The sequence below is a fragment of the Lepisma saccharinum genome, chromosome 15 (genome assembly GCF_977018435.1).
Source record: "Lepisma saccharinum chromosome 15, izLepSacc3.1, whole genome shotgun sequence".
NCBI lineage: Eukaryota > Metazoa > Arthropoda > Insecta > Zygentoma > Lepismatidae > Lepisma > Lepisma saccharinum.
The window spans coordinates 1,732,788-1,744,131 of record NC_139243.1 but is presented as its reverse complement, the minus strand read 5'-3'; positions in this window follow the sequence as shown (position 1 = coordinate 1,744,131).

The window sequence follows — 11,344 nt, the reverse complement described above, 5'->3', positions numbered from 1 at the left end:
TCTCTTCGGAACTGAATGGAATTAATTGTACACTGGTTCATACGAGGGTCACTATTTATATTTTGAGCCTAACAATGAAAAAACAGGAATTTGGCATTGAAAACTGCTTTATTGTTTTTCGAAGTATTCTCCTATATGGTCAATACACTTTTGCATTCGTTCGAACCATTTGTCAAAGCAGTTTTTCCAATCTTCTTGAGACACCTCCATAATATGGTTTTTGAACGCATCAACGGCGTCTTCCGCCGACGAAAATCGTTGTCCACGCAATTTATTCTTGACATTCGGGAACAAGAAGAAGTCATTGGGTGCCAAATCGGGACTGTACGGCAGATGACCCATCAATTCGATTTTTGGACTGTTCATAAAGTCGGTTGTTAGACGAGATGTGTGACAGCTGGCATTGTCTTGATGAAGAATGATCCGACGGCGTTTGTTTGTTTTCCGTATTTGACCGAAGACCTCTGGCAAACAAATTGTTGCGTACCATTCAGAGTTGACCGTTCTACGTTCCTCTAAAGGCACGGTTGCCACATGACCAGTTTTCCCGAAAAAACAGGCGACCATTTGTTTCGACGTGCTTCGAGCGTGAACAACTTTTGTTGGATTGGGTTCATTTTGAAACACCCATACAGTCGACTGCTGTTTACGTTCCGGCTCATATGCATATATCCATGATTCGTCACCTGTTACAATCTTATATACATCTTTTGAAGCACCACGATTGTATTTATTGAGCATTTGTTTGCACCAATTGACGCGAGCGTCTTTTTGAGTTTTTGTCAAATTGTGTGGGATCCAACGAGAACATACCTTTCTCACAGCTAAATGATCACGTAATATTTTATATATGCTGGTGGAACTAATGCCTATGGTTGCCTCAATCTCACAGTATGTCACGTGACGATCTTGCAGTATTAGGTTTTGCACATCATCAATGTTTTCTTGAACAACAACTGATTTTGGACGACCTTCGCGAATCTCGTCGGTGAGCGAATGGCGGCTATGATTAAATTCGTTATACCAGCGTTTCACAGTGGCAAAGGATGGGGCTTCATCGCCAAATGTGGAAGTAAGTTGATCGATGCACTCTTGTCTTGATAATCCACGTCGAAAATCGTAAAAAATCATCGCACGAAAATGTTCACGAGTTAATTCCATTTTATTGTAGTCGCGCAATCTCCAAGGCAACATAAACAACACAAATCAAGCTATTGACAAAACATTTGAAGTACATTATGGTCAATAATGCCAGACGATTCCGTGCAAACGTCAAATCGCGCCTAACTTCAATCAGTGTTGCCAAGGCTCAAAATATAAATAGTGACCCTCGTATCCTTGAGTGGAAAAATCTGAAGTCGCACTAACACTGCTATTGCACCTCAATAATCACGTGGTTATAATGATCGCAGAGATGTCAAAGATGGATTCTACCATATAAATTTTGTTATCCACGGTACCTTATAGAAGCAGAAATGGGAAAATTATTAAATACAAATGAATCTGGTGATGAACATTCTAATTTAGTTCCAACATTCCAACAGTGAACATTCACATAATGATGTACAAATGTGGCCCCTTAAAGCCCGACCGGCCAAACAACAAACTTCAGGAAACCCAGACTTTTCGCCTCCAGCTATCGGAGTATAAAGGTGTGGAAAAGCAGTGTTGCTACATGCTTGATTTTTGTGCAGTCGTCAACACATTTTACTGTCAACATGCACCCTTCGCTCGCATTTCAGGGAGAGGTAGGTAATCGGAGACACATTCGCTTGCTACGCCTCGGCAACCATTAGGCTTCGCCATGCTTGGCCTTGTTTAGGATGCCACTTGTTTCGCAAATGATTTGAAACTAAACATTTGGCAACACAGAATACCATGAGAATTTCCTCTCACCGCGGCAACTGAACCAAGCCAACCCTTCCTGACTTTCAACGGAAAAGACAAAAATATAATTTTGAAGTTGGTTTTTTGCTGAACAGGCTTTAGCGGACACCCCTTAAAGTTTCCAAAACATCTGTATATTGTTTATCTTGCTGATCTTCACGCAATTCTAGCTACAGCCGTGGCTTGACTATATGTTACACTTTTACACTTACATCTTTACAAATGGTCTACGTAGCCACATTCATCTTGTACATGATAATTCTTTAATTCACTCAATGTTTCAACATATTGTACACATACCTTCCTCAAGGCCTGAGAGAATACAATGGAATGTAGAATGTAGTGTCAGTTACGAAACATAATAGGCAACACTGTTTTAACAATTAAAGTATAAGACTGTGTGATTTTGAATGCAGCCAGTATGTGATGTAAGGAGGTGCATAAAAAATTATTGTCTATAGGCTGCTTTAATTGCTAAAATCTTGTTGCCTGTTGGCTTTGGTAACAGACACTTCATTCCATTGTATTCTAAAGATTGTACAGGGTGTATCAGAAGTCCCTTACCACCCCTTGTAAAATCCACAGTGATGTATTTTCATGGAATTTGATATGGGCGATACATAATAGGCCTAGGGGGACACCTTTTGGACTATGTCACGCAGACAGCCGCCATCTTGAATTCAACTTTTTTATTTAAAATGATAAGTGGGTCATGTGATCCATGATCATAGGCTAGAATTTCTTCAGAATGTCATATCTGAAATCAGATTTCATGTAATTTTATTTGGTGAAAAGTTATTGGCAACTGAAAGTGATGTTTACCTGTTACAGAATGTGCTCCACATGTTGTCCGTGTATGACAATGCACGTGTGCAGACACGCTTCTCCCAATGTCCAATGTCCGTGGACACCGAGCAAGATATCTGGTGGAATTTGCTCTAAGGCAGCCATGATACGTTGTTCCAGATGACAAAGATCGCGAATTTTAACACCATACACCATAGCCTTAACGCGTCCCTAAATGTAGAAGTCCATTGGCGTTAGGTCTGGTGATCGGGCAGGCCATTCAACGGGCCTACGTCGACCAATCCATGCCCCAGGAAATTGTTCATCCAGGTACTGACGCACCTGGATGCCATAATGGGGCAAAAACCTGGGAAATGTACCATCTTCCGACATCAGAGCTGGCAGTATCTGTTCCTGTAGCATCCCCAGGTATCGTTCCGCATTTAAATTTCCTTGAATGAAAAAAGGACCGCTTATCCGTGTACCCTATGTGCCTGCCCACACCATAATCTTCCCTGCACCGGTCATTTTGGAGGGATCTGTCCATGTGGGGTTGTCAGGAGGCGACCAATAGCGCATGTTTTGCCTATTCACCTCCCCATTTACGTAGAAGTTTGCTTCATCGGAATGGAGTATCTGCATAGCGACGTTTGGATTTAGACGTACTTGCGCGATAGCCCGCTCGCAAAACTGCACGTGGCGATCTGGATCATCCTCGGAGAGGTGTTGCTGCATTTGCACCTTATACGGATGCCACTGTGCCTCTGTAGCACCCGCTACACTGAACTGTGACTCGTAGCATATTACGTGTGCTTCGCTGCGGTGACGTCGAGAAGGAAGCCAACACTGCCGTAGCTTGTGCTTCATCCGTGACTGTCCGTGGTCGTCCACTACGCAGTCTGTCCAAGACCATGCCCATCTCCTCGAATTGGTTAATAACTGTGCCACTGCAACATGTGACACAGGGTGATGTTCTGGATGACACAGGTTGAAATCAGCAGCCACTGCACAGGCACTTCTCCCAACCCACAGTTTGACGATCTGGATGCGTTCCTCAGTTGTTAACGGCATGGTTCAGCACCTGCAACAAACAGGTAAACATCACTTTCAGTTGCCAATAACTTTTCACCAAATGAAGGTACATGAAATCTGATTTCAGATTTGACATCCTGACGAAATTCTAGCCTATGGTCATGTTTCACATGACCCACCTATCATTTTAAATAAAGAAGTTGAATTCAAGATGGTGGCCATCCGCGTGACATACTCCAAAAGGTGTCCCCCTAGGCCCTATTATGTACCGCCCATATCAAATTCCATGAAAATACAACATCACTGCGGGTTTTACAAGGGGTGGTAAGGGACTCCTGATACACCCTGTACAGTATTTTGAAATATTGGGCAAATTAAACAGTTTCAGCCAATGCATAAATAAAAGTTAATTGCTAATAAAATTACATTTCTGATACCTATTTTATATTGTGATCCTCATCATATTTCATCTATATCAAAATAAACTTATTTCATGTTTGGGGAAAAAAAGATGTGGTAGTATAATAAACACATGTAAGCAAATTACTAACTTTATCCGCAAGACTTGCTTTTAATGAACACCCCTTAAAATTATAAAACTCATTTATTGTCTGTTTTAATTAATTTTGTGTGAGAAAAGGGTGATTTCCAAGACATCTGTATATTAATTTCTACTAATTTATTTCGGTGCTCCGTCCTCCCGGAAGCCCGCTGATAAAGTTAGTAATTTGCTTACAAATTCACACAAACATTGTAAATACTATTAAAAAAAACATATCAGAAGTGTAATAGTTAACGTAAAATGTGAATTTGTATTTTTTTAGAATGAAATACATTGCTCTCGCACAAGTACAACTAAGTTTAAGAAATCCATCTCTAGATATTCATTAGTTTCATTCTAGTTTTCATACCAGAAACTAATTTCTTCTTTTTTACTTTTATGTGCCAACATAACTGCTTTGCTAGTTCTATAGATAGACACATTTATTTTTTGATCTCATATTTACTCAGATCTGTATAATGTTCCATGTTATGAATTATCTACTGTGTTGGAAATAATTATACTGTGTTACTAGGTCTGAGCTGATACCAGTGCTGATGTATCAGCATCAACAAGTATTGGTTGGAATGTATTCACCTATACTGATTGATACTTTCCTTAGTTCACATATTTCACAGGGTCTTAAAGAAAGAAAAAAAAACAAAAACAAAAAAACATGTGATACGTTTGCAGAATTTTCATTATTCCAGAATATATGCAAAATTCAGAATTTTCATTTGTTTTGCACCAGTATTGTGTAACAAAAATTCATTTTGTGATATGAGGTGTGGCAATAAAGTTTCCGGACTCATGCTGTAACTCTTGTATTGAAAATAATCAGACAATCAAAATGTTGTACCCTTTAATGTAGTCCCCTCCTCGATCCCTACCCCGCTCAACGTGGATCTTCCACTGTTAGAAGCAGTGTTGCAGGTCATTTTCTGATATGCTGTTCAAGAGTTGCATCTGTTTGGATTTCACCTCATTCACAGACTCGAACCGGGTTCCTTTTAGTGCAGACTTGACTTTTGGGAAGAGAAAAAGTCCCATGGGGTAGGTCCTGCAAGTACGGTTGATATTCCAACACTTGAATGTTTTGTTTTTCCAAAACCTTCTTCACAGATAGTGCACTGTGAATTGGCACATTGTCCTGATGAAGAATGCACGAGCTATTCTTCCACATGTCTGGTCTCCTGTTCACAAAGGGTCCCCAAAATATTCTTAAAATAAAACTGATTGACAGTCTGACCTTCAGGCACCCGATCAACGACCAATTTTAGCAACCTTCTCGATACTGACTTGAGTTTTCGAAGAGCAAGGCCTGAATGTGGATCGTCCCCAACGCCTTCTCTACCCTCTTTAAACTTCTTAAACTACTCGAAAACTTGTGTTGCGAAATCAACACTGATCCCCACAAATTTCTTTCAACTAATTGTAAGTTTCCGTGGTGGATTTCCCAAGTTTTGTGACATTAACATGTTGTTCCACTTCCGAACTTAACATGATTCCGACGGAGCTCAGACAAATGCTACAGCCAGACTGCTCCACGGATGTGCGTAAAAGTTTGTGCGCAGGCAAAGGATAGTCCACAGTTCAGTATCCTACCCAACTCTGTTATCGACGTGACCTGAAATGAATAACAAAATCAATCCGGAAATGTTATTGCCATACCTTGTATTTCAGAGTAATTCTTTGAATATTGTAGAACGAACTTGGGAAATCGGTACATATTGTTGCAGTGGAATACTTAACTCGTGGCGCAACAACCCTTGAGTGTTAGAATGTACCCACTGACTGCTGGCTTCACTCCCACCAGACGGGGAGATGTGGTCAGCAACACAAACCCCCAGTGGTGGTTGTAGGTTTTTCCTGACCAGGTTGCACTACTCATTCGCAGCGCCACAATTTCGTCACGATGGTGGGTGGTCCCATACACTGGCCAAAATCTCAGGAGAAAACTAGTTACACTTTCCCTCAGGAGACTTGAACCGGCACACATCCCATAGCCCGAGCCCAAATGCTGACACCTTAGACTGCGCGTCCACGGTGTGGGACAGTAGAATACTTATATATAAGACGAATAAGCCACGATTTAGGTAGTCCGTACTTTACACGTAACTAAAATTAACATTTTGGCATTTTATCGATATCAGTTCAGTCCTATAGTGTTCCTCAAAAATGCTTTCTGCTTAGCACAATGTGTTGTGAGAGTTGTGCTCTTGTGATCAACAAATTTTATTATAATTTGATTGTTACTATGCTTCGACATATATGTTGTTACAGTTCCATGTGCTATTCGTTGTTGTGGATCATGGTTCAAGTTTTCCGTTAAAGTTGCTGTTGTTACAATGGCACTGTTGTAATTTAGTACAATTTTTAACTCGGTCACAAGTCTTCCACTTGATACACTTAAGTTGTTAATCTTTTGAACGTGTACATTTGAATATTGGTGCTTTCATGACATTGAGTGCATGTCTATATTTGTCATGTGTGATTTGTGGAACTGTAATATTTTTTTGTCTAAAAAATTGTAAGATCATAAGTTTTTGATATTTAGTTTTAAGTAATTGTGTTGTGGTTGATTTCAACTTATTAATATTCACTCAAATATCTTATGCGGTAAATAACAGTTTAGTGCATATCTTTCAAACACTCAGCAGTGAAGGATTTACATCAGAATGTTAACTATAGATCAGCTGTAAGAACTGGACACCAGTCTAAGTAGGAAACAGTTTGTCAAGTACATTGTATCAGTGATGTATGTAAGGAGGAGCTATTGGGCTTAAGCCCCCCTCCCAGAAAAGCTCTTTCATCAAAATAAAATATTGTTTACTTCTTATTTTGAATGAATATCCTAAGGTCCATCAACAATCCAGTTGGGCAGTTTGCAGTTTGTAGACATAAAAACTTGCACAAGATATAAGAAAGAAACTGTACTCTCTCCAAAATGTAGCTTTAAATATGCCATTGGAGTAAATTTTCTTCTGATATAAATCCATCATTTCCCTAAAATGCAAAGCAAACTTTGTGAAAAATTGAAAACCTTTTCATTAGTGTTTTCAATCTTTTAATGTACAAAAAATATCCATCATATGTTCAATAACAAAGAAATGGCAACTATGAATTATGTATTGGCCACCAAAATTACCAATTTCTTGAAATTTACTTCTATTTCCCTCAGGTTAAGAAAAAAAAAAGTACATGCCATATCTATGTTGGTAAATTTAGATAATGTTCACACAAATTAAAGCTGAATAGAAATGACAAAAAGAAATTAACATTTGTTATTTTTCTCTAATGTCTTAATCATTTGATTAGTTTTCTTGCAATAATAGTGTAAGACGTAAGACACTTCAGCTGTAAATATGTTACTTATGGTTTTGTTCCACATTTATATGAAATACATTCCATTTTCCTCATTTTCAGTATTCCAGGTGATATTTTGCAATATATGTAGTAATGACAGAGGTGTAACTTTAGTAACGTATAAGGACACTTTAAAAATGGCATAGCATTTTGTAGGTTTGGTGCGTATTACTCACAATTCCAGATATAAAAAAGACGTTGAAAACTGTACTTACGTATGCGAGTATGTTTTACCTATTTTTCTTTCTGTAGATTTCGGAGATTGACTATCCCCTTCTTTAGAAGAAGGGTGGATCAATTTCCTCAAAAAATGGGACAAAGCCTGGAAGATTGAACACAATATCGGTTTCCACGTCACTCCGGAAGTTATCCAAGCTGCCCGGGAAGAACGTGAATTTACGTTGGATTTGTGACATGATATGGGGAAATGACAAAATAAAGGGGAGAGGAAAACATTCGTGGAGAACTGACCTTCAAGTAGATTAGGAAGCACAGTTGGGCAGGAATGGCCGAACCTGCAAGTTGTATAGTGATACATGCAGGTTTTTTAGTTTTTTAACATTTTTAACATGAGAATAGGTTTATTGTGCAAGTTTTTTTTTTTTTAGTGAACGACGAGCTTTTTATATACCTCTAGGGCGAGGATATAATATTTTAAATGTATCCACACCAACCCTTGTCCACAATCCTTATATTACATTTCGACGTGGTGCTATCCTAGTTTTTTCATACGAACCTGAAGAAGGGGATAGTCAATCTCCGAAATGTCGTTCTACAGAAAGAAAAATAGGAAAAACATACTCGCATACGTAAGTACAGTTTTGAACCTCTTTTTTATATTTTAAAAATGGCCCTGTTAAGGCATACACACAAGCATATACGTAGATGAAACTTTGCAGATGATGCCATGGTGTATAAACATCCTTGCAAAGGACAAGTCAAATTCCTTCTGTAGAAAGAACATGCTTCTGCCTTGCTTAATATTACGCCTCAGGGTTTCTTTCTTTCCTTATGCCATGTGTTATGTACCAGTTTCAGATGATATGAGTATGCAATTAATTGGAACATAAAACTTTTATTTCTCTTGTAGTCTACGGCTGTTACAAGCATAAATCACAGTTTTTGAGTACACACGCTCCCTGCGTCAGACATTTATTTTTAGTTTGATTACAGATACAGTAATAACAATGGCTAAATATTAATAACAAAACAGAATCAGTTATACAATGGATCTTGTCAATGTTACTTTGCTGTAACATAGCAACTTAACTGTGAAACAAGCAGTCTGTTTTTATTATTATTATTTTGGATCAAGATTTTTATCACATTTTAAATTATTGATCCCAAGTATCATCAGGCAATTTAAAATCATCATTATTTCATAGATTTGAATGTCTGGGAAGCTTTATTCATTGCAAAAGAACGCTGTAAGAAATAGAAATTAAATAATGAGAATTGCAACATAGACCCATATGCAGCTTTCTTTATCACAAGTGGAGGAGTCCACCATCTTTATAATTTAATGTAACGGAAGACATCAAGAATCTCTGTTAAATTGTTGGATTGCTTGATGATATTTGCAATTTATAATTTTATAATGTGATAAAAATTTTCTTCTAAAATAATAATAGAACAGACTGCTTGTTTCACAGTTAAGTTGCTATGTTACAACAATGTAATGTTGACAAGATTATTTTTGTTAAGAAAATTTAGCCATTGTTATTACTGTATCTGTAATCAAACTTAAAATAAGTGTCTGATGAAGGGAGTGTGTGTTCTCCTGAAACATCACAACAAAAAATGTTTTTTTTTATGCTTGTAACAACCGTAGACTATGAGAGAAATAATTCTACAATGCAAATTCTTTTACATGTGTGTAATCATTGACAAAAGTTCTGTGTGTAATTAGCTTGCACATAATATACCTGTAATTAATTATATCTTAATTCTCTCCAATATGTAACAATGCATATCATGTACGTGGTTTTAATGGCAATAGATGATATCAATGAGCTTGTGCATTCAGGGAATGAGATGTGTGGTTGAAGTAATTGATTTTGTAGTGAAGTTTTGCTAACCACTTCCTACAGTGGTAAAAGCTAAGTCTTGTGTGTGACATGAGAAAAGATAACTTGCAATTTATTTTTGAACATTTTTAAAGCAGTACCATGTATCGAGATGATCCTAAATGAACTTCTATTGAAATGTATTCTGATCCAACTTTTGCGAGTAGTAGATGCCAAATACTCGATTATGTGGGCGATAGAGGAGGTATGAGATCTTTCTTGCAAGAAAAGTGTCAAATTTCCTGATAAAATACAGCTTCATTTAAAACAAGAAATATTTATTATGTACGTGAGGTTTTGTGTTTCTGCATTGCACAATTGGATAGTTTTTTTCCCCGTTCGAAGGCTCGCTGCCTCATTCACTATGGGTATGGCATCGAGCAGAGATGGTAGCACGTCATTCATTTGTTCATTCCTGGGTTGCTGTACCCTTAGTGAATGATGGCAGTGAGCCTTCGAAATTAATCTGAAACAAAACTATCCAATTTTGCAATGCGGAAACACAAAACTTCACATATGTAATCCTTAAACTGCGTTTACCACTTGCATCATGAAGAAATATTTACATCTCGATTCATCGATCTTACAGTTGGCCACAATTATTTCGTACTATACTGATAGTTTATCCTTTATATTTATATGTAGAAATTTCCTACCCTGTATTGTTGAAATTCCACATGTAGAAAACTTTCTGCTGATTATGTTTGGATAAATGTTAAACAGGATATGTTACGTGCCATATATGCATTTGTGTGTTTTAATTGTGATAGGTGTCTTCTTCTTGTGATAGTTTGCAGGGCATGGTACGGAAAAGTACTGTGATTGAGAAATGTGATGAAATGCCTACCATAAAGAGCTTCCATTTTTTCCTATATTGATACTATTTTCTTTGATAATTATATTTAAATATAATATTTTTGTGGTTATGTAAAGCACCTGTATATGTTGTATTGCACATAGGTTAATATGTTAATAAAAGATATTTTAAATATTCTTGTGTATTAAAGTCTCGGTGATTTTTTATGCAAGGTGTAACGAGTACTTTTGTCTACTTACATGGTCTGATTGAGGTTACAAGCAGATTGATGGAGGGGCGGAAGGGGTGACCCAAGAGTCAACCTCACTTTCCCTTGCATTCCAAGGAGGCTCTGATGCCTGGACTAGGGGTGCCCACAGAAAAGGATTGATGATGCGCCTGCATCATGAGAATTTTTTGGGGGGGGGTCAAAATTTTATAGTTTAGCTACCAATTCTATATATCTTCACACAAAAATGGAGGGGATCATTTCGTTTGATTGACTTGCTATTGATTATTATTAATTATGGTTATTAGTAGTGCCCAGGACTTTATGTCCTATAAAACTAAAATATGTATGTAATTATGTCACATAAATTGAAAAATATGTCATGAAAAATTACAAATATGTCGGAAAAATGCAGAAATATTCCCAGTAAAGCCAAAAATATGCACAACATTACTGTCGAATTTCTCCCATACCCGATAGAGCAGAGTAGGGGCTGTAATGTACCTAATGTTATTTTTACTTTTGACTGATTTTTATGAAAAGCGAAAAAGGCAAAGAAATGAGAACAAAACTTCTTTACTTCCCGTGCAACAATGAGAGAGAACATTTTTCCTCAATAATGTTTGCATGGCTATCAATTG